Source organism: Nicrophorus vespilloides, unplaced genomic scaffold, assembly GCF_001412225.1.
Source record: "Nicrophorus vespilloides isolate i.1.1-1 unplaced genomic scaffold, Nicve_v1.0, whole genome shotgun sequence".
Taxonomy (NCBI): Eukaryota; Metazoa; Arthropoda; class Insecta; order Coleoptera; family Silphidae; genus Nicrophorus; species Nicrophorus vespilloides.
Window position 1 is genome coordinate 77,189 of NW_017096671.1, and position 21,408 is coordinate 98,596.

General features: G+C 32.0%; 1 protein-coding gene across 7 annotated transcripts in view; it reads left to right on the forward strand.

Moving 5' to 3' along the window:
* Positions 1-21,408, forward strand: part of LOC108557837 (TOX high mobility group box family member 4-like) — a 61,853-nt gene that overhangs the window by 23,101 nt on the left and 17,344 nt on the right. The window contains exon 1 of one of the 7 annotated variants that reach the window (XM_017914524.1): positions 11,877-11,924. The exons of the other annotated variants lie outside the window; for them this stretch is intronic. The gene's annotated coding sequence lies outside the window, so the exon portion shown is untranslated. Of the gene's footprint in view, positions 1-11,876; positions 11,925-21,408 lie in introns of those variants that run through there. 7 annotated transcript variants of the gene reach the window in all.

Consider the following 21,408-nt stretch of genomic DNA (forward strand, 5'->3'; position numbering starts at 1 on the left):
ATTTCCACTTCGTTTATCTCCATCGTAAATTACGTTTTATGATACTGAGCGATTCTTGGAAAAAAATTTATAGTGTATATATAAAAAAAGGAGGAGAAAGAGAAGCAGTTTGAAATTAATTAGTTGTACAATGAAACGACATAAATTTAACTCGAATTTACATGGGGGGAGGGAAGGGGAGTGGGAGCGGAGGAAGCACACAATGCCAGCAATTAAAACGAGTAATTGCTTCAATTTTTCAAACGAAACTATTTCCTCTTGCCCTTTTTATTTCTTTCGTTGTTTTATCTCTTAGAGAGAAAAAATTGCAATTACGTAAAAATTCATTAATTTTTCAGAAATGTAATCCAAATTAAACGAAAAAGAAATTGAAATATTATTAGCAAACATAAGTCTTTTTTTTAGAAACCAGGAATCGAATTCCGAACACTTTAGAAATTCTTTATTATAAATTAATTTTTAGAAAGTGTATTTTTTTTGTTGTTAGCAACTTTCGATAAAACAATACTCGTATAATTAAACGCACACGCACTCGAATAAAAAATTATTACAGTTATTAAAATAAATAATTTATGAACTGGAATGAGTTTGAACTTCTTGTATATTTATGCAAGGAGAGACGGTTATTGCCGAAAAGGAATAAACAGAATTGGAAATCGCTTCTAAACAGGATGAATGCGTAATTTATAGATAATTTTATCGGAGGAAAAACATTTTAGCGAAATTTACGGCTTTATTGCTCGAACACGAACGAAATATCTTATCTTCATTAATAATAAAGTGAACGTATTGGATTTATTGTACAGTTCTGAAAAGTAACTTGTGCATCATTTTTTCACTTGAAATAAATCTGTTTAAATTCAGATAAGTTTTGTTTAGTAATTGCTATGAAATATTGAATTTGAGCAAAGTAATTTACGTAACATTGGAAAGCTGTATAATTGTTTATTGTGTTCTAGCTCTAATTGGCAATTATGCAATTATTTAACATCGATTCTTAACAGTCGATTATTTCTCATGTTGTGCAACATTCAAACTAAAGTTAATTAAAAGTGCGTTCCAATTATCGTTAAATAAAGTTTTCATTTTTTTAATTTGTGAAAGCATTTCTGAAATTATTTATCCACCAAAAGAACCTCACTTAATGGTTAATAAAACATATTTTATACGGTTTTCGTCGTAAGAACGTCGAGGTCCCGACGCACATAAAACTCTTTATGTGCGTTTGGTTAGTTCTAAATCATGCCTTTATTTTTTGAAAGAAAGTTGTTGCTTTTTCTCCTCTTCAAAAATCATTTTTCCTTACAACTTCGTGCACTTCAAAGTTAATTCTATGGGAGATAAATTACATAAGCTGGACGTTTTATTGGACACTTTTCATCGTAAATATTATGTAATCATTTTTCAGTTCATTTACTTGAGTTTACACAGTTTATTTGTGTTTCTTGTTGCTTAACTTTCGTTATTTGTAGAATCCCATACATATTCAATTTATTGAAGCTCTTTTTTCATCTTATAAAAAATACATACATAAATCTTCAAAATTAATGTATACACGAAGAAAAACAGAAGATTCTCTCAGATTTGTGTAAATAACAAACATAAATTTAAAAGGTTTATTAATAAATCTTTTGGAATATATTCAATTTATTTAAATTTTATATCAAATATTGAAAACGTTTCAATAAATTTAATTTCCTAAATCTAATAAATTTTAAATGATTTAGTTATTTTTTAAGCAAATTTTCATAATTGAAACGAAACAATCGAAGATCAAGATAAAAACACTCTACGCACTCTTTAATCTTAAATAAATGGACAAATCGCGATGACATATTTGGACCAGATGTTTTCGAGTCTACACATATAAATAAGTGAGCGCCAATTAGTAAGAATTTGTTTGCTAAATAATCTCAAACAGTTTTTTCTTCTCTTTAAATCTTCAAAACTTAATTGAAATTATTAGAAACTTCATTCGGAATAGTTTCAGTAAGTGGCTGACATCTCTATTTTTAACCTCACATTTTTTTTTTCTATCTGTCTCTATAATTAAGATCACATTCAAACGGGATGACGTCACGGAAACATTCACGAAACGAAACAATTGCGTATACGTCAAAATCGTTGCGTCATCTTAACTAAATTGTTTATCCGTACAAAAACGATTGTTTTACGTAACCGCAACCGTAAGATTTATTAACGAATATTCTGTAATTATAAACTTTGCAAAATTTAATTAATAAGAAATTAAATTCTCTAAAATTGTTTTTTTTTGTCTTTCTCTTAAATTAATGAAAACCGTCGTTTAATTAATACTTTCTTCCTTAATATTGCTTACTTATATATATATAAGCTCCAACCCTTAACGAAATGTTTAATTAAATTGAATTCGCGTATATAAACTTTACCGCGTTAAATATTTCTTCGACTCTGCGATTAATTAAATTCCACCAAAAACTTTCCATCTAAAATCTTCATTTTCTCTCTTGCTTTTACACAAATATATATTCTCTATATTTACTTAAAAATTCCGAACCCAAACAATCTCTCGAACAATGATAATTGCAAATCGCAGCAAGCTCTCTGGCATTTAATGATTTACGTAACTGAGCGATTGTTAATGTCGGATTATTAATATTTAGCGCGCGCGGAAATTCTCTTTCTCTTGCTAGTTTTTTTTCTTTGTAATTCAATTATGCAATTCGCTCTCGTTACACAAAGCAATACATTTAATATCCATTTATATTTAGATTCGAAATTCCCGCGTCTCCTCCACCGGTGGGCGGCGGAAATGCAGCCGCGCGCAAAATGCTAATTTTAATTAGAAGCGGAATTGCGCAATTTATAATTGCGCTGCTTTACTACGATTTTCATATTCTATTTTGTTTGTTTTCATTTTAGAATTACCAAAAAAAAAAAACATACAAATTAATTTGCATCAATCTAAAGCTTTAGTCATTTCCATTTGCAATTAAGCAATTAAGGTATAAAGTAAAAGCTTATATATATAACCTGAACACGATTTGGAATTAAGTTTTAAAGGATTTATATATAAAATAAATTGGTTACATTTTCTAATTAAGATTTCTGCAAAGAGTTAAAGTTTGTTGAACTTGTCTTCAGGGTTGACGAACTGACCTTTCATGAATTGGTCAAAAGTTGACGACTATTTATTTGCGTATCGTTGAATGTTTACGATTTTTTTCCTCTCTTCGTTCGTGCTTGAATGAAACTCTAGACGGTGAAAACAGAAGAGAAAAAACGCTCTTTGTGAGTGGCCTATTTACGTCTGGAGAATTATTTATTGCTGCAGAGGAATGCATATAAACATTGAGCAAAAAATGATCGAGCATGAACGTATCTTTCTTTCAATGAATGAATGAATTCATCTTTGTTCGACTTTGTACTTAACTTTCTGCAAAGTTAAGTCAACAAATTTCAATCTCCATTACACTTTAACTATAAATAATTGTTAATTAGTTTGTTTTTCTTTAATAATCATAAAAATTTAAATAATTGAACTAATTTACAATCTATATGCAAATAAAGTAGTTCAAATTATAATTTAGTACAACTAATTAATAGAAAGTATCAGCATTTTATGTGTCACTTAATGATTCTTCAGCATTCGATGTAACAACACATTTTATGTTCTTCTTAAACGTTTAATACAGTGCACAAGACGACGACAACTTTCGAGAGCTTTCTAAACAATTAAAATCGAATAAATTGACTTACTTGTTAAATTTTTCAGTTTGGAATTCTTTGCATTTCTTTTCCTAGAAGTTCGATTCACATCAAAATTACTCCGCTACATTCTACATTTGATAAAAGTTGTTTTTTCTTTCGCGTAATTAATTTAGTTGTAAATGAATTATTATAGAATATTTTGTTATCAGTTAAATAATTTCAATTATGTAAATATTTGTTTCGTTTGATAACAACGATTTATTTGTATTTGCTTTTGATTAAAACTCGGCGAAATCTAGAGCGTGCTCTAAATTGAAACATACAATTTAGTTATTATGTAGAAAGTCTACGATTATTTCTTATATACTTTACTATTGCATTACTATTGTGTATCTTTTGATAAAACTAATTCAATGAAATGTTAATTAATATCCAAGACATAGCATCACATTTTATGTAATTACTCGATACTCACGTGCACTAACTACATCATCAAATACGCATATTAAAGATAAAACTATGACCTTTCCAATAAGATTACTTAGAGATTTGTGGCTTTTCCTGTTTTCTTGTAATAAGCTTTCAAACTTTTTTATTTTTGAAAATAGTTTAGCATTCATAGCTTATGTACTTGACAATAAAATACATAATAAAATTGATTGTATACAAAATACCTTCTTCTATGATAAACTCGCATATCTTAGTCACAATAATAAACAGTAAATATTGACGTTACAAGAATTTAAAAGATCGAAACTCGATATTTGCATACCGGCATCAATCGTTATCTAATCGAAATGCAAACAGATAAAAACAGATTACCGCAGACCCCGAATCCTCATTGTGAGTAATCATTTTACTCCGATTCGAATGGTTTTATTTTCGAAATATTCTCATCGCGCGGAGAGAGAAATTAAAAGAGTTTTGGAAGAGAAGTGTCAATTAAAGTTTGATTAATGCGGTGAAAGAAAGAAAATAAAAAACGGTCTCTCTTCTATACTCTCATTTAGAGAATGATTTATTGTGTTAATCAATCATTCAATAATTACAATTTACGCTTATTAATGCGTTGCTTTATCTTCAATTAAAACTTTTAAGTTGATTTTGTTGTTTGTTATATGCATTATTTTTTAAAGTTATAATGATCCACTTTTGAACTGTATTTACGTGTTGAGCTAAATTGCGCTCAACGTAGACTTAATCTCGAATTTTGTTACACATTAACGTCTATTTACACTAACGACGAAAGCTTTTACAAGATAATCCCAGACGAGCTCTCTCGCGCTTCGTGCAATTTTACATATCCACACACACACTTTAAACAAGTCGCATTACGGCCATTAACTGGAATTCCTTTTGAGTTAAAGAAGTAAATTATACTATTATTCAATCTGTGTATTTTCACGAAAAATCCATCAATTTTCTGAAGTGACGTGACTGGAAAAAGGAGGACGTTTCTTGGCACTGAATCGTATTCAATTAGGTCGATTTTATGCCTGGAATGATGATCGTCGATGTAGAAACGATTTTTTTTTCCCGTCTGCATCTCATATGCTTAACGATGTATCTTCGAGTGTGCAGAGTGGAAGATGGAAAAATATTCCGAGAAATGGGTGTAATAATAATAACAGTCAAATGTACCGTGAATACTTTCAAAGTCTTCGCAACGAATCTGCTTCAATTTTGAAAAAGAAAAACACTTTCCACATGAATTCAAAATTTTTCGAACATTTCCTTCAACGAATTAATGAATGAATATGCATTGACTGCACACAAAATAGATAATTTGTTGCATGCATCTGTAATTCAGTTCGTTACGTAAACAAATTGTTAATGTATCGAAGAGTTACTTCAAGAATTTGCACATACAAAGAAGAAATTGATTGGTAAATTAATCAGATTTGTGTAATATCTTGCAAATTATTATTAGTGTATTAGTTTTTTTTTTTTTGAGGAATTGAATTGTTGCGCATGAATTGACATTTATTGGCTGGAATTGTGGAGTTTCGTAATGCGAACTAATGAATTGTCTTTTTAGATTTTCTCTATCTTTTTTCTTTTCCAATTTATTATCTATCTCTCTGCCGTTTGCTCCACTTGCTTGAAAATGTATGCGGAAACGTTCGCTAACGTTCCCAATTAATCAATATTGTGTTATTGGTTTTAATCATGTAAAATGTTACAGTCTTCGAAGTAGGTTAGTGAGAGGCCTCTCGCAAACGTGTATCTCGTGTACTCGTTTTTCTTGTGTATGTGTGTACTTGCTCGCGTGGATACAGATAGTTTCGTTTTCTTCTCGAATTGCGCAATCAAACAAATTAATTCAAATATTTATTTCAACTAATTAAGTTGAGATATAAGTATAAATTTCGTGAAGATCAAGATGGCTGAAATCGTTTTAAAACAAAAGTAAACAAGGTAACTAGATTACGCAGCAGTGTAACGGATTCGATTTTTGTTTATACAAAAGAAGTAGGTTGATTATCATAAATCTCGGAAGAAAGTTTTTTCATCATCATCATCATCTTTATTGATAGACGAACAGCACTTTACCTGTTCGTAAATTTTCTAATTTATTCCAAAAAAAATTAAAACAAAAATTGGATTCCGTGCCTCGGGCTGCGCCCTTCGGACTAAGCGAATAACATCGGATTCGTCGGCAATTAAAAGGATGCCCGAACCCGAAATTTGCATACTCAAATATTCTTTTAAATCAAAAACGTGCTCCGGCATTATTCGTGTGCATACCACTTCACATTCCACACACACACACAGAGAGAGAATCCGGAAATTTCTCGTCGCTCGTGTCTTTCTCATTTACTCTGCAGCGTTCATTAACGAAATCCTTTCCTCTCTTCCCTAATCTCTGCTTAGTCATTGGATTTTCTTGGATATTTCGGTTATGTATATATAGAGATATAGAGAGAGAGGAAGAGATGAATTGTCCATTTGCAAACGTACACAGAGAGAGAGAGAGCAGACGAATTTGCTGATAACAATGGACTGAACTCCATCAATAAAGATTAATTTCGGCGATTATGTCCACAATGCTTTTCCATTACCGGTCATAATTATATAAACTCTACAGGAATGCGCGCGCTCGTAGATCGCAAACCTTCCGTTTCCACAGCCCACTTTGCCTCATTTCCATCCTCCCCCCATTATTGTAACAAGAGATTAATTCTCCTAATTTATAGCATTATTGCCAACTTCTATCCCAAAACCAAATTCCCCCACAATATCTTGCAGATTGAATACTCGCATCAACATTACCAATTTCATTAATTAACTTTTTTTTTTTTTCGATCAATCACGATAATAAACTGATGTACTTTCGATAACCAGCGATATCTGTGGAGAAAGTACGAAAACTAATAAAAAAAAGGTTAATTATCCAACAATTCGCAGCTTTCTCTCTCCCACTAATAATAATTATAAATAGATTAGTCAAACACAGGACAAATTGAACGATTTTCACATTCTAAAATGTAAATGATCGAAATTACGTTGCGTTACGTAAAAAGATAATAATACAATAAGTTAATTTTTGTTATGTAACAATTTGAATTATATTAGATACAAAATTTTATATTTCTAATCTAGGTTTATTTATTTATTTATTCTTGCTTGTTTCATCATAAATCCTTCACGACGATCGTTAAATTAGTTAATAGTTGCATAGTTATACAGCTGCGAATGCCATCAAGTCGATGGAACATAATTTTGTAATATGTAATATTTATCGTCGAATGTGTAAAAAACCTTACAAAAGAGTAATTTATTACTGACAAATATGTTTCTTCAAAACCGAAAGAATCATTTCTATTAGAGAATTCCATAGAACATTGCGAAGTTCTCTCAAAACGCATTAAAGATTTCATTATACTTTGCAGACAAAACAAATGGTTTTCTCTTGAGGGAGAAAAATATAAAAAAAATTTCTTGTACATTTTTTGTAAATGAACTTATGCGACACGTCCAATGTTTATATACGTCATTTCGAATTCGGAACGTCTGCAAATCTCTTACCCGAGTTCCTTCCTTCTATGGAGTTTTCTTTAAACGAAAAGTTCACCAAAAAGTTTTTCATTCCCTTACTCACTCACTCCTACCCTATTGTTCGGCATAAACCTTTTGTCCGTTTTCCTCGAAATGCTATATCGATTCATCCTCAAACCCTCCTCCTCCTCGTGTTTTCCTTCTTTTTTTTTTTCTTCAGTTTGTTCAAAAAGCAAATTGAGTTTTATTCCGGGCAAAGTTTACTTCTACAGAAGTTGAGGAAAACCCATTCGAAAAGGGTCATTGTTTGATTGCGTTCATCTGTTATAGAGCTCTCTCTCTCCCTTCGATAGGAAATACCGAATCAAATATTTTATACATTTTTATTGAATTTCCTTCACAAATCCTTTCAAAAAAAAAACAAACAAAAAAAAAAGTATAAAATCAAACACAGACTGTCGTGATTTAGAAATTATTTGTAGAAATCCGACGTATGTTTTAGATAAACCGAAGTGAACTTTCTTTTTTTTTTTCTTCTATCTTCATCATTGATTTTCGTAAGCGTCGATTGGATAATCGTAAAAGTAATTTTTATGATCGACGGTGAAAGTTTCTCTGCTTTTAGCTCTCAGTATTAATTAAAAAAAAAATACTAATTTCAAAATACTTTATTTGAGAGAAACTAAACAAATCGTTAAAGGAAACAATAAAATCATAATTTTTGATAAGAAATCACCACGAAAATGGTTCTCTTCACGCTTCACGTCGAGTGCAATTAACGAGTTGATTAAGTGGAATGTAAATGAGACGTGGAATGTTTTAGATGATTCATTTTTGGATTTTGTATACTTATTTTTTTATAACTTAAGAAATTTTATACTTGATTGATCTAAGAAGAATCATGGGTGGCCATAAAAAAACAGTGGTATTTTGTGATTACCATAGCAACAAGTTAAGTTGTTGGAAAAGAAAGAGGAACGTGACGTGGACGTATTGGTCCGGGCCATCTTGGATGTAACCTTTCGGACTCTGTAATACCCTGACAGACGTTAATCTTGATCTCGGAACTAGTTTAATCGAAAGAACAGAGGAGTCTTGAAGGATCTCTCTTTAACTTCCTTGACGCGTGCGTTGAGCTTACGAGCAAGGTTGGATGTTACGAAGGAATTTATGAATCTTTCCATGCAACAACAACAACAACAACAAAAAATAACTCTTTCTCTTCGTTACTGGTTTCTTTCGAGTTCATGCTACACTTGTAGTTGGCAAGTGCGAGTGTGTAGATGGGAGTGAACTGAACGTGTTGTTTTGTGTTGTAGTCTTCGTCGTCGTCGTAGTAGTAGTAGTAGTAGTTCGTTGTTGAGAGCAAATCGATTGAGTCGTCTGCGGAGAGTGCTGTGGCGCTGGATTAGGCCGCCGGCGGGTGGTGCCGCCTCCGTGGCTCGGCGGCACGCGACCGCTGTCCGCCCCCGCGTGCCGCCAGCTTGCATAACAGGTGTCGGACATGCCCAAGCTCTCTCGCTCACGCATGAGCTGAAGAGAGACGAAGCGAACGTCTCTTCAACGGGAAAGAGAGAGAGAGAAAGAGAGAACTCCGGATTTCGGTTTCACACTCTCTGGGGGGGGGACCCACACACTGCAACAACCTCCGCCTCCATCCACCGAAAACAAAATAAAAACAACTGCAACACGAAACAAAACCGAAACCAGAAATAAATGTCACATTCGTATCCATAACTTTTTACCAACCAAATAAATTCATCACTTGTTTAATTAAAACAACCAGATCACTCTTGATTATTATTAATTTAGATTTATCAACAGGAAAAAAGAAAAGAGATTTCTCGCGTTTTTTTGCCACCGTCTCTAATTGTGATTAACTCGTTCTCCACTTCTTTTACGTTAACGTAATCCAGACGTGTTTTTTTTTTGTATGATCTGGACACGAAACCGTCGTCATTCATCCAAGAAATCGCTCCCTCTAAACCGCACTTCCGGTCTCGCTCTTTCTTACATAACGTTAGCGACGACTTCACATTTCCGCTCTTCCTTCCTCCCACGCACATCCAAAAACTGTGTCGAACCAATTTATTTTTATTCAAACTTATTTTATTCTCTCGCTCAATTAACTTCAATATATTTCAATTAAGACGTTAACAACGTTAAATTTTAAAATATTTCATTTCATGTATTATAATTTCCGTTTTTTTTCTGTTGTAAATTATCTAACAACAGTTAATTAAAAATGTAAATTAGATATGATCATTTAATGATTTAAATTAATTCCGAAAAGAAACCCATTGTTTGTACGTGCGCAAGCATACTTAAATAGTATTAATTTAAATTAATTACAAGTAAATAATAATTATATTTCAGTATGATCGTGTTCTTTTTTATTTAAAGATTTAAATTAAATTAATTCATTAAAAATCCCATTGTGTATATTTATGAACGCAATAAATTTGTATTAATTTAAATTCATTATAAGTAAATAATAGAAAACAAAAATATGATAATTTTAACATTTAAATTAAAATTTATTACTAGAAACGTTGTCAATTTATGTTCATAATTTTTTGAAAATCAAAGGTTATATATAATTAGGGTGTTATTCTTAATTATTTATTATTTTGTAGTTGGCGTTGAGGGTGGCCCCTTCTGCCATCTGGCGTGTATTTAATACACACACACACAACAAAAAAAAAACAAAAGATTTTTGTTTTAATTAAAAAGGAGAATTAATGGCGTCCGTTTGACAGGGTCATTTGTAATTGCCAGTTATAGAAGTATTAATTATTCTTTACGAGCTTCGCGTTTCGCAGTAAATGCCTCATGAATCATATTAGTAAATCAAATTAATTTGAAAAGAAAAAAAAATATAATAATAATAAATAATAATATAAATGATTACTTTGGATGACGTAAGCGAATTAAAATTTTCATCAACTTTGATCGATGTTCTCTTTTATGATTTCCAAAGCACTCTTTAATTTAAATTTTCAATTTCGTAAGTCTTTCAGTAAATCTTTCTTTCACTGCACGCAATCAGTTTGTAATATAGAAATGTGCGAAGAAAACCGGATAATAATAAGTGTTTGAGAACTAGTCCACACTATTAACGTAATCGCACGTAAGAAAGAATGAAATACTTTTCACATATTTCCACTTTCGACGCTCTTATTTCATTCGGTGAAAAAAACTATAAAAATTTATGAAAACTTTTTCTATGAAACACACGTTCGAAATTGGGCGCGCGCCCGCGGAAATTGTTCGGCAATTGTTTCCTAGCGTTCGAATTGCGCGAAACTCGATTACGAAATCAATTAAGTTCGCATAATGGAAAATTAAGCGAAATCGCGTTTCTGCAGTTTATAATTTAATCCGTCTGCACTGATTACGTAAATTTCGCAGACAACTCGCGTTCGTTCTCTCAACTTGATCGCATCGTCCATTATCCGATGTTCTTTTTGTATTTGCTTTTGTTTATTAATTGAAAACTTCGAGCTGTCAACAATGTCACTTTGACAACTTATAAACGAAGCCTTCTTTTAATGCATATTTTAATTACATTTGATACTTATGTAACAGATTGAACAGGTTGACATCTTATGAACAATGTCATCTCTTGACGTTTAATGAAATTAAGAACATAACGATTTTAAATTTGAATTCTTCCATATAAAGGATGTCCCGAAATTAACTCACTTTGTGCAGTAAAGTGTCAAATTGTAAAGTGTCATTTTTTTTGGGGTTTCCAACACTTTACTGCACAAATGGCGGCAAATTCAAATACCCTTTACTAATAATTGTCATTTCTATTTAGAAGCAAAGCAAAAAGAACAAATTTTGTAAATAATTCAATAAATTATGAACAATGCCATCTCGTTTACGAATATTGAAATTAGATTTGAAAGTTGTATAATCAATTGTTCTGAAGTTACGTTTTTACAACGACGTTACGGGTATTCCGTTTGTTCTTTTCTTTTCTTCTTCTGGCTTTCATCGCATTTACCGGTGAAATATATTTAATGCGCGGCCCGAAAGGCCAGCAGAGAGACCCCCATTGTCTCGCTGCGAACATTTGTTACGATGTAAATTTATTTCTATGGCATTTTCTGCGTTATAAATATGCTAATTCCGTTGTTTCCCCTCTTTTGTTTCAGGTATGTCAGGCCAAACTACTACTACTATTACTAATCCAGAGCGACTCTTTCGTTGCATGATTATATCATAAGGTAACAAACAAACAAAAGAAGCTGCAGACAGCTCGGGGAAAACTACGCATATTTTCGAAAAAATTTAATATTTGCGTCAAAGTCGAAGCACACAAACAAACAATGTTTTATGGGAAAATAATAATAATTCAGGCGTTGACCGTTGACCCCCCCCCTCATCGAGATCGTGTCGACATGCTGTTCGAGTGGGAGGAACGAGTTTTCTCGTCGTCTTACACACACACTTCATCTTTGTCCTTCTTCTCCCCCAATTTTTTTTCTTTCTTATTTCTTTCTTCCTTCCTTCATTTCATCCCATATAATTATAGGCCGTTTCGTTTTTATTTTGGGCTCTTTTTCTCTCTTCTCTTCTCTACTCACACACTTTTCTTTCGTCTTTCGCTGCCCATCATCAATCATCCACCTTGATAATACTTGTGTGTGATCATCTTTACTCGTTCGTCCCATTCTTCTCCTTATTATCCGTTTCCCATCGATTTATCTTATAATTGCCTTTCGGCCTCTCTCTCTCTCCTCCGACAAATTAACTTCGCGCATAAAATCTTATTTAATTTTTACCCCTCCCATCGTTCATTCATAATTTTTAATGAGCATCGCAGCAGTCGGTGGTCGAAATGAAAAATTACACTTCCTTTTTTCCTTCTCTTCCAATCCCAACGAAAAAAACTCTAAAAGAAGAAAAAGTTTAATACTTTTTAGTTAATTTAAAGAGACAATTTGTTGCTGCTCAGAAACGGAATTTCCCGGACGCGGTTTCACGTAGCTTTTTAATTAAAATATGAATGGCTCAAAATCTCGTTTCGTAACAACATTTCCATTGTGTCTCTGTTTCATTGCACTTACGATAATCCAGATTAAAGAAAGAAAGGAAAAAGTAATCTACAAATTTCTTCGTAATAATGAAATCAAAACTTCATTTCATTTAGAATTCTTTAAGTTCTATAGATTAGAATCGAAGCGAATCAGATGTGAATAACGTCCAATTAAGTCGGCAATTAGTTTTAATTAAATGTAATTACAATTTTTAATTTCATACATGGACTTCTTTTTTAATGACCAGTCTGTTTTATTATTATTCCCTCGTGCATGGTTTTTTCTCTCTTTAATTTAAATATTTTTATTGTTGGATTTGTTTAAACTTGAAAAACCTCACTTAATTCCATCTAATAATTACGTTAATAAAATTGTCTTAAGATGATAATAAAAGAGTAATCTTAAGTTAACGACCTTCAATTAAGAAATATGTATAGAATCAACATTTACATAACTTATTAGATTTTTATGTGCGTACTAAATATTATAAGTATATTTATTATTATTTTTTTTTGTGTGAGTGCGAACACATAAAGTTGTAATTGCCTCGTGCATTGTTATTATCTGTTTATTCTGCCATTACACGTGAATTTATGGTGAATGCAAATAAACGGGGAGAACGATAAGTCTTATCACAGTTTTATTTTTACACTCGTCGACTCAATTATTATATATAAATATAAATGTTTGTTTCTTCTTCTATTCGCTTCCATTACGAAAACTTAATTTTCTTAAGATATGTCTGTGATTAAATCTTTAAAAAACTACTACAATATCATTTTTTTTGTTAAGTAATACTAGAGATGAGAAGAGTTTCAAATCTTAATATTATACCAGTTTTATTTTGAATACTCTTTGCAGCAGCATTCGAAACACGTCTCGTCGTAAAAAAAAAGATTGAAGAGAAGAAACCTTCGACTTTGACACATTTCTTCGTGTACAAATAGATTCGTTCCTATCGTTATTCCGAACGCGTCGTTTTAGTGTTAATAACTCTTGGAAACGGTGTAATTTCGACGTCGGATTTGAATTCCATAAACTATGATTTACGCTTTCGTTAAACAACTTAATAAATAACGAATAATGTTTTGTGGGATTTATGGGTTGTTCATTTATTGTGGCTCTATGATAGTGTTTTTCTTGCATTATCTAATCTGAACTTTAGCTGCACGTTTTCCGATCAATATTGATTCTGCGCCCGAGGGAAAAATGAAAGTCGATCGATAAAACACATCGCCGAGTTCCCTATAAACGTAACACTTTGAACGTGCGTTAATCTATCCATTATTTATATGTCGAATTGCGTAACGAATTACGTGATTATCAGGAAATTTACGTTAAAAATGGTGGAGATTCAAGAGACTTTAGGTAATTGCAATTTCGTTTCCATTTTGTTAATGGAAACATCATAAATTTTTATACTAAGAGAAGTGGACAAGTAACAATATATATATAAGTCATTAAATCTTTGGTTGGAGTGGACGATAAATCCTTTAGTCTTGTCCTCCTTCCTCCTATTGTCTCCTTTGTAATGGATAGTAAAAGAACAAAAAAAAAAGGACGAAGAGAATAGTGGTAATTGCGTTAAATAATTAATGGCACCAATAAACGTGAATAGAGTTAGAGAAAGAGTGAATGATTTAGAATTTATGTGCAAGAGAGAGAGAGAGAAGAAAGAAAGATGGCGCGCGGAGGGATGATGATTCAGGGCCCTCGCGATATGAATCATTTTCCCCACGGTAATATAAAATAATTTATTTCCAAGCCATAAAATAAGTTTGTGTCTATATAGCTTTTGTATATAGTTAAGATTCTTCTGCCTCCTCCTCCCGATCCCCGCCTCTGCACGATGCTCTCTCCATCTTCGTCTTCGTTACCATCTCTTCCTTCTTCTCATTCTTCTATTCAGAGAGAACTTCTTGCAGGACCGGATTCCATCACCACCTTCAAGGCCGCTCTTCGCTTCTAAATTGAGGCGTGAGTGTGTGTATAACAACAACAATAATAACGATAGTTTTTAGCCTCAATTAACGAATATAGCCCTTTGGCACCTGCGAAATAACGTTCATTGATTGGTCAGATCTTTCTCTCTCTCGATTCTCATTCGCTCGATATAATATTTTATTGGTGCATTGCTTCCAAATGCCATTTACTATTCAGAGAGCTCCCTGATCTGATGTGAAACAAAGGACTTTTGCTTACAATACCTTTGCTCAGATCAATAATGTATGTCCCATTGAAATCCCCCTTCGCTTCTCTCAACTTCTCTTTCCACTCCATCCACCCTCCTCTCTCTTTCTCTCTCTCTCACGACGACGTTCTTTATTGCTTTCAATTTCGTCTCTCAAAATAAATTTAATTCTTCAAAAGCATTCTGCACGCCGTTATTTATTTTCCTCCTCCTCCTCCTCCTGCTCTTAATGCTCTCCGGAATTTGCATAAATGGGAAAGTAAATGCAAATTTTATTGCGACATGATGCAACCATGCAAAAGCCTTCTCTCTCACTCGCTCTTTCCCATCACATATTTCTCTTTATTCACTTCACCAAAGAACGAAATTAAACAAGATTGCGTTTCTCTACTTTATTTCGTATATGCATGCATTATTATTATCATTTCAACTCAACTCTCTCACAAATCAAAGAGATATAATATATAGTCTATGTACACACACACACTCACTACAAACTAGCAACTGGTTTACGCAATTGGAAATTGTAACAATTCTTTAAGCGAAAGTTAATTCTATTTATTGCGAGATAATAATAATAATAATCACGAAGATGATGATGATTATAACGAAATCGATTCGTAAACTACACGAAATGATTTATTATGCGCGACGCGAAATATAAATTAACTTGATTGATGTTCGTAATTATTATTGTTGTAGTGTTGGTACTTGTGTTGTTTCGAAACAAAAAAATAATAATACATATATATATATATATAGAAAATGTCACGACGTGATTGATCTCGATGCAAATCAGGCCTCAGTTGCGATTATATATTCATTTGTTACGAAACAAAATATTGTTTCGTTACCTAGACTTCATCAATATTTGCAACAATAACTCTAAAATTTACATTATTTTTTTTTACATAATTTAAAATAATTATATTTATTGTTATTTTTGTTTCTACATAAATAACGAGTTGCGTAATGATTAATTAAAGTTACGAAAAAAATAAATAATAAACACGAAAACAACCAATTATTGTTTATGAATTGGAAAAGAAAAAAAAACAAAATAATAATGTAAATATTAATTATCAAAGTCAGTTGATTAAGCGGAGAAACAACGCACATTGTTAATAATTTACTTCATTCGATTTCGTCGATATTTATAGAATATTGGTGCCGTTGGAGCGGTGGAGAGGTTATCGTTAGTGTAGAAACACAATTAACTCCACGACTATATTGATTTGCGTTCCATTTCGAAACGTTCATAATGCGACGTACATTGTATTTTTATTGTTAACGATACGAGAGAAAATAAATTAACGAGCTTCAATTTTTTTAATAATACATCTTCATTTGTTTTTTTTTTTAAAGTTAAAAAAATCAATGATTTTTGTATTAGAAATCAATTTAAAATGTTGATTTTCTAAAGAATCGATTTCTTTGCGCTTCAATTTAAGATTTGAAGAATATAAAGAGAAGAACGGTTAATCAATAATTGGATTTTAACCGTCCAATTTTCTGTTCCTTTTGTAAATTACACCTTGAAATTGTTTAATCAAAAGTGCGGCCAATCTGTTTCTCTTTTCTTTTTTTTTTTTGTTGTTCTGTCTCGAAATCCACGGCCTCCCGCTAAATTTACGTCATCTGTTTGGCAAACAATTAAACAGGCGAAACAGTTGTTTTTTTTTTGTTACATGTGTGGAACATATTCGCACTTTGGATGATCTTTAAATGATGATGATGTAAATTTATTCATCATAAAACAATTTAAAAATGATCTAAATCTTCGGTACAAATTATTTTGACACACGTTTATTTGACGTTGACGTTTATCCAAGAAATAAAAGCAAAGCGAAACAACAAGCAACCTTTTGATGTGTGACAAGTAATTGACAAGTTGTCAGATTGACGTTTTAATGACAATTTAGTTACATTGTCACCGTTAATCTGTTATTATGAGTTTTTTTTAATAAGATTGAGCTCTAACAACAGGGGATGAAAAGGATTTAAACTATGAGCGTACATTTTCGAATAGTTCTCTGATGATGGGTGGTTGTAATCATTTCCAAAGTGTGGCTGAAAACGGAGAGGCCCATAAATTTCGATTGAAACGACCAACGGGAATTTACTTATAAAAGCCATCAAATTCAATATTTAATCACGACCTTCTTCCCTCCCCTCCCTCGAATACCGGCGAATGCTCATCCATTGGCCATAAATCAGTGCGGATAATTGGATTCCCGAAGAAACTTATTTTGTTCTCACTCAAGTATTCAAGGGATATTCATTCTTTGGTTACGTAATCATTACACTTGCATCCTAGAGATAATTGCTAAATTAATCCACTTTAAGAGTCCGCTCATTAAAGTCATCTACATCTCAACTTTTACATTGAACCAAAGGTTAATCAAAACTTATTTAATCCAACTAAATCGTCATTATTTGAATGATTTATGTATACTTAAAGAAAAAATAACTCATTATTAATATTATAATGATAAATTTAAAAGTCGATAGATAAAAATCGTTTGGAAATTAATTAAAATATTAATTGGTTTTCAGGAGATTCTAAATACTTAAATATTTTGTTACCGAGCAGATGCTTCATAATGATAGATGCGTGTATATAAACTATATAGTTAAGCGTACATAAACTTTAGTTAAATACACATAAATACGGACTAAACACGGTCATTATATAACATTTAATTTCGTAATTATAACATGATGAAAGATCTTTCCATTTCTAATATGAATTTGTATATTTACATGTATTAATAATAATAATAATGCGTGGTGTTTCGTGAAACTTCATAAAAATTCTTTCGTCGCATGGAGAAAAATGTGTGTAGTAGAAGGAAACAGGTTTAATGGAATAAAAATATGGTCGGACGTTTCGCACGTAATTGGTTTTCTGCGGACATAAATTCATAGCATAATAAATAATAGTTGCGGCTCTTTGTAATTTATTTAATTTTATTGCAGCGAACGACTAAACCTATTTCGATTAATACAAGTAAGAGGGCGGATTTGGGGCAAGAAAAGTAGTGAAATGATTACGTATATTTTGGTTGTTGTTGTTGCTGTAACTGTTTCATTTATTTCTATTTCAGGCTAATGATATGCCCGCTGATCTGGTTTAGGTTAAAAGTGAAAGTATCTAGGCTATACAAACACACTCGGATCTTTTACATAAAGCGAAATAGAAAGTGCATAGCAGCAGTTGCATTTTTTAGGGCGCAGACCGAAGAAAATTTATATTTACACGGCTCGGATTTAATTGGAGAGCCAAATATAATTCGCGATCGCGATGACGACGATGACGAAAGAACGACGAAACGCTGAAGTGCACTTAAAATTTTCTAAAAATCCCATTTAAAGACCGAATTGCGTAACCATTTCAAAACATTGTCTCTTTGCACGCTATTTTCCTCCCTTTAACAAAACTCCTTTCCAAAACCATTATCTCTTTTGTTTGTTATTGTTTTTTTGTTATTTCATCTCTCGATTGTTGTTATTAGCGTTGTTATGGCATCAATTAAAAGCCATGGAAACGGGTTCCTTAAAATCGCCATCTATTATTTGTAAACTGTAGTTATTATTGCGCGTAACGCTCGAGAAAGTTCCTGAAATCGGCTGAAAAACGAAACAAAAGAAAAGTAGTAAATAAATAAATGATCGTTTGAAAATAAGCGAGTTGGTAAAGGCAAATAATGCATCGCATTAAATGTAATTTCAATCGGGCTCCATCATTATTACCAGTAATATTAAGAAGAAGAAAAAGAAGAAGAAGAAGCAGAAGAACAGGTAAGAGTTGGGAATGCGAGGTCAGAGGTGGTTGTAATGTACAATGTTCAGCCTCGTGCACTCTCGGGTCGTTGGACCCCGATCGACTCGGAACAAAAGAATACAACTCATATAATTTCAAAAATAAATCAAGTAACCTATGTAATATTACAGTTTACATTATAAACGAAATCAATTTTTTTATGTTTCTTTTGCACGTAATTCGATTCGATTTCTTTGCACGTGATAAATACTTAAGATAATAACAAACTAAATAAAATTTATTGTATTGATTCACGTTCAAATGTTAGGGTGGGTTTTGTGTCGTCTCTGGTTCGGTCGTGTTGCATCTTCGGAATCGATTTATGCGCTTGAGAAAACGTCTGCGTTTAAGGTCACATCCAAGCAAGCGCAATCAGCGTAATTTATATTTCGAGAATTAGATGGAATTGCGCACGAAGAAGTAAAGAAATATATAAAAAAAGAGAAAAGAGAAATGCGTTCGTACAAATTACAATTTGATTTGATAAAATATTGCAACTTTTGTATTCATTTATTCATAACAATTTCATCAGAAATTGTAGACTTGATCAAATATTTAGGACATTTTTTTGATACAACTAAATTACAATTTCTTTCTCATTCATCTAACAGAATCTACAACTATTGATTTTTTTTAATTGTTAATCGAAAGAAACTCATAAAAATGTTATTTATTTCGCAGAACATTTCCAACTCGAAACACCTTCAATTATGTATAATTCCATCATATTTTTATGAGCGCGTAGCGGAAAACGAATAAACAACTCAATTAATTAATATGATTGTGTATTTCCGTTAATTTGATAAAAAAAAATAATTCACACAGACAACATTATAAATTTAGCAATGAAATATTTTGTTTTAGAAATTCGCAATATCTAGGTTTGCAGCTGCAACTTTTTGGAGCAAACTCTCGCGGTTCAGCCTGAAATAATCAGAATATGCAGCAGAACTCTTAATCCGGATGCGATTAGTTTGCATAATCCATATACAATAATACGTATGCACTACACTACATGTATAAATATAAACTTTGCAGCGATTATAAACGAAGGCGCATGTTTCGTAATTGGATGCAATTTATCTACTTTTACATGACTTCTACGGCTTCTAATTTATAGACAATCCTTTTACAAAAAAAGCTTCGCATTCGCGGATTGCGCAACAACTCATCATCCATCAAACGATAGAAAGTTCATTTATTATGACTATTTTTGTTGTAATCTTTACTAAATTCCAACAGTTTTGATTAGCTTTAATTTATTGATATTGTCATGTTTTTTTAAGGGATTTACTTGGTAACTAAATATGTAAAGTCCGTGAAACTTTTTTTTATGTGTATATTAACTATATAGATTTATTAAGCATTATGCAACTAAGTTATTCGAGATGCGCATGTTCCTTGCTACGTTTCAATCATCATCTTGCGTCTATATATCAAAAAAGAAAATGTTGGATTTCCTGTTTTACACGAAACTGAAGTTGTAAGATTGAGACGAAAGAAATGAACGTAATTTTATCGAGAAAAAAGAAACAGAGAGAAGACATGGGCAATATCAATTTATCTGCGGGAATCTCGTTTACTGTAAAACTGTTGAATTGAATAATATTAACAGTAATATAAATGTAAATGCAACGGCCGTGGCCGTGTACAGGAAGTGCACTTGATGATTTCCACTGAACGTCTAATAAACTTCCACAGTCTGCGTGTTTTCGCAATTTTCCAATTACAATTTCGTCGATTTCTAAGTAAAAAAAAAACTTTTCTTATTTTTGTTTTTATTGCATATTAAAGCGTATGCAATTCCTCAACTATTGATATATAAAACATTACAATATGTTAACTAATTGTTTAGTTATTAATACTTTTATTTGTCTAGATTAATTTGTTATTATTTCTTATTAAAGTGCAAGGAATTAGCCTCAATAAAACGTTAAGAAATGTTGAATAATTATCAAGTTGTTAACATATATATTTCCAACGCCTACTAAATTAGTAAATATCAAATTTCAAACGACAAACAGAATGATTACATTTCATAAACCTCCGCCCTCTTCGACTTCCTTCGAGAGAAGAAGTGGGGATTCCAAAGCCGCCCTAGTATAGAGGAGTAACCACTGAACCGCGTTTCTAATCCACTTGAAATTTAACAACAAACTTTGAGAGAAGAAACTTAATAATATTCCGAATTTAAACTAGTAACAAAACCCTCATCCACCCTCAAATCTTACTCAAACACACACACACACACACGAAAATTTCATAAATCAACATGGAATTTATTTGCTCGCCGCCCACGTAACATGTAAATTTATTAATAGAATTCTCCACTTGGCTAACGAGCCAACGGAAATATCCGATTTTTTTTTTCGTTTTCTTTTGTTCTCCTCATTCGCCATCTCCGTTTTTTTTTTCTTCTTTCACTCAGCGTTTCCTTTCCGCTCATTTTACACCCGCAATAAATCCCAACCAAATTTCACACACACACACAAAAAAATGAAGAAAAAAAAAAACAACCGAGAGTAGCATAAATTCTTCCCCATATCCGGTTTCCGCCGCCTTCTACTTTATTTGCCAATTTTCGTGAGGGGTCTCTCACCACCTTTTCATTCGTCCTGCATACAATGAGAGAACGAAGAAAAAGGAAAATTATCCCC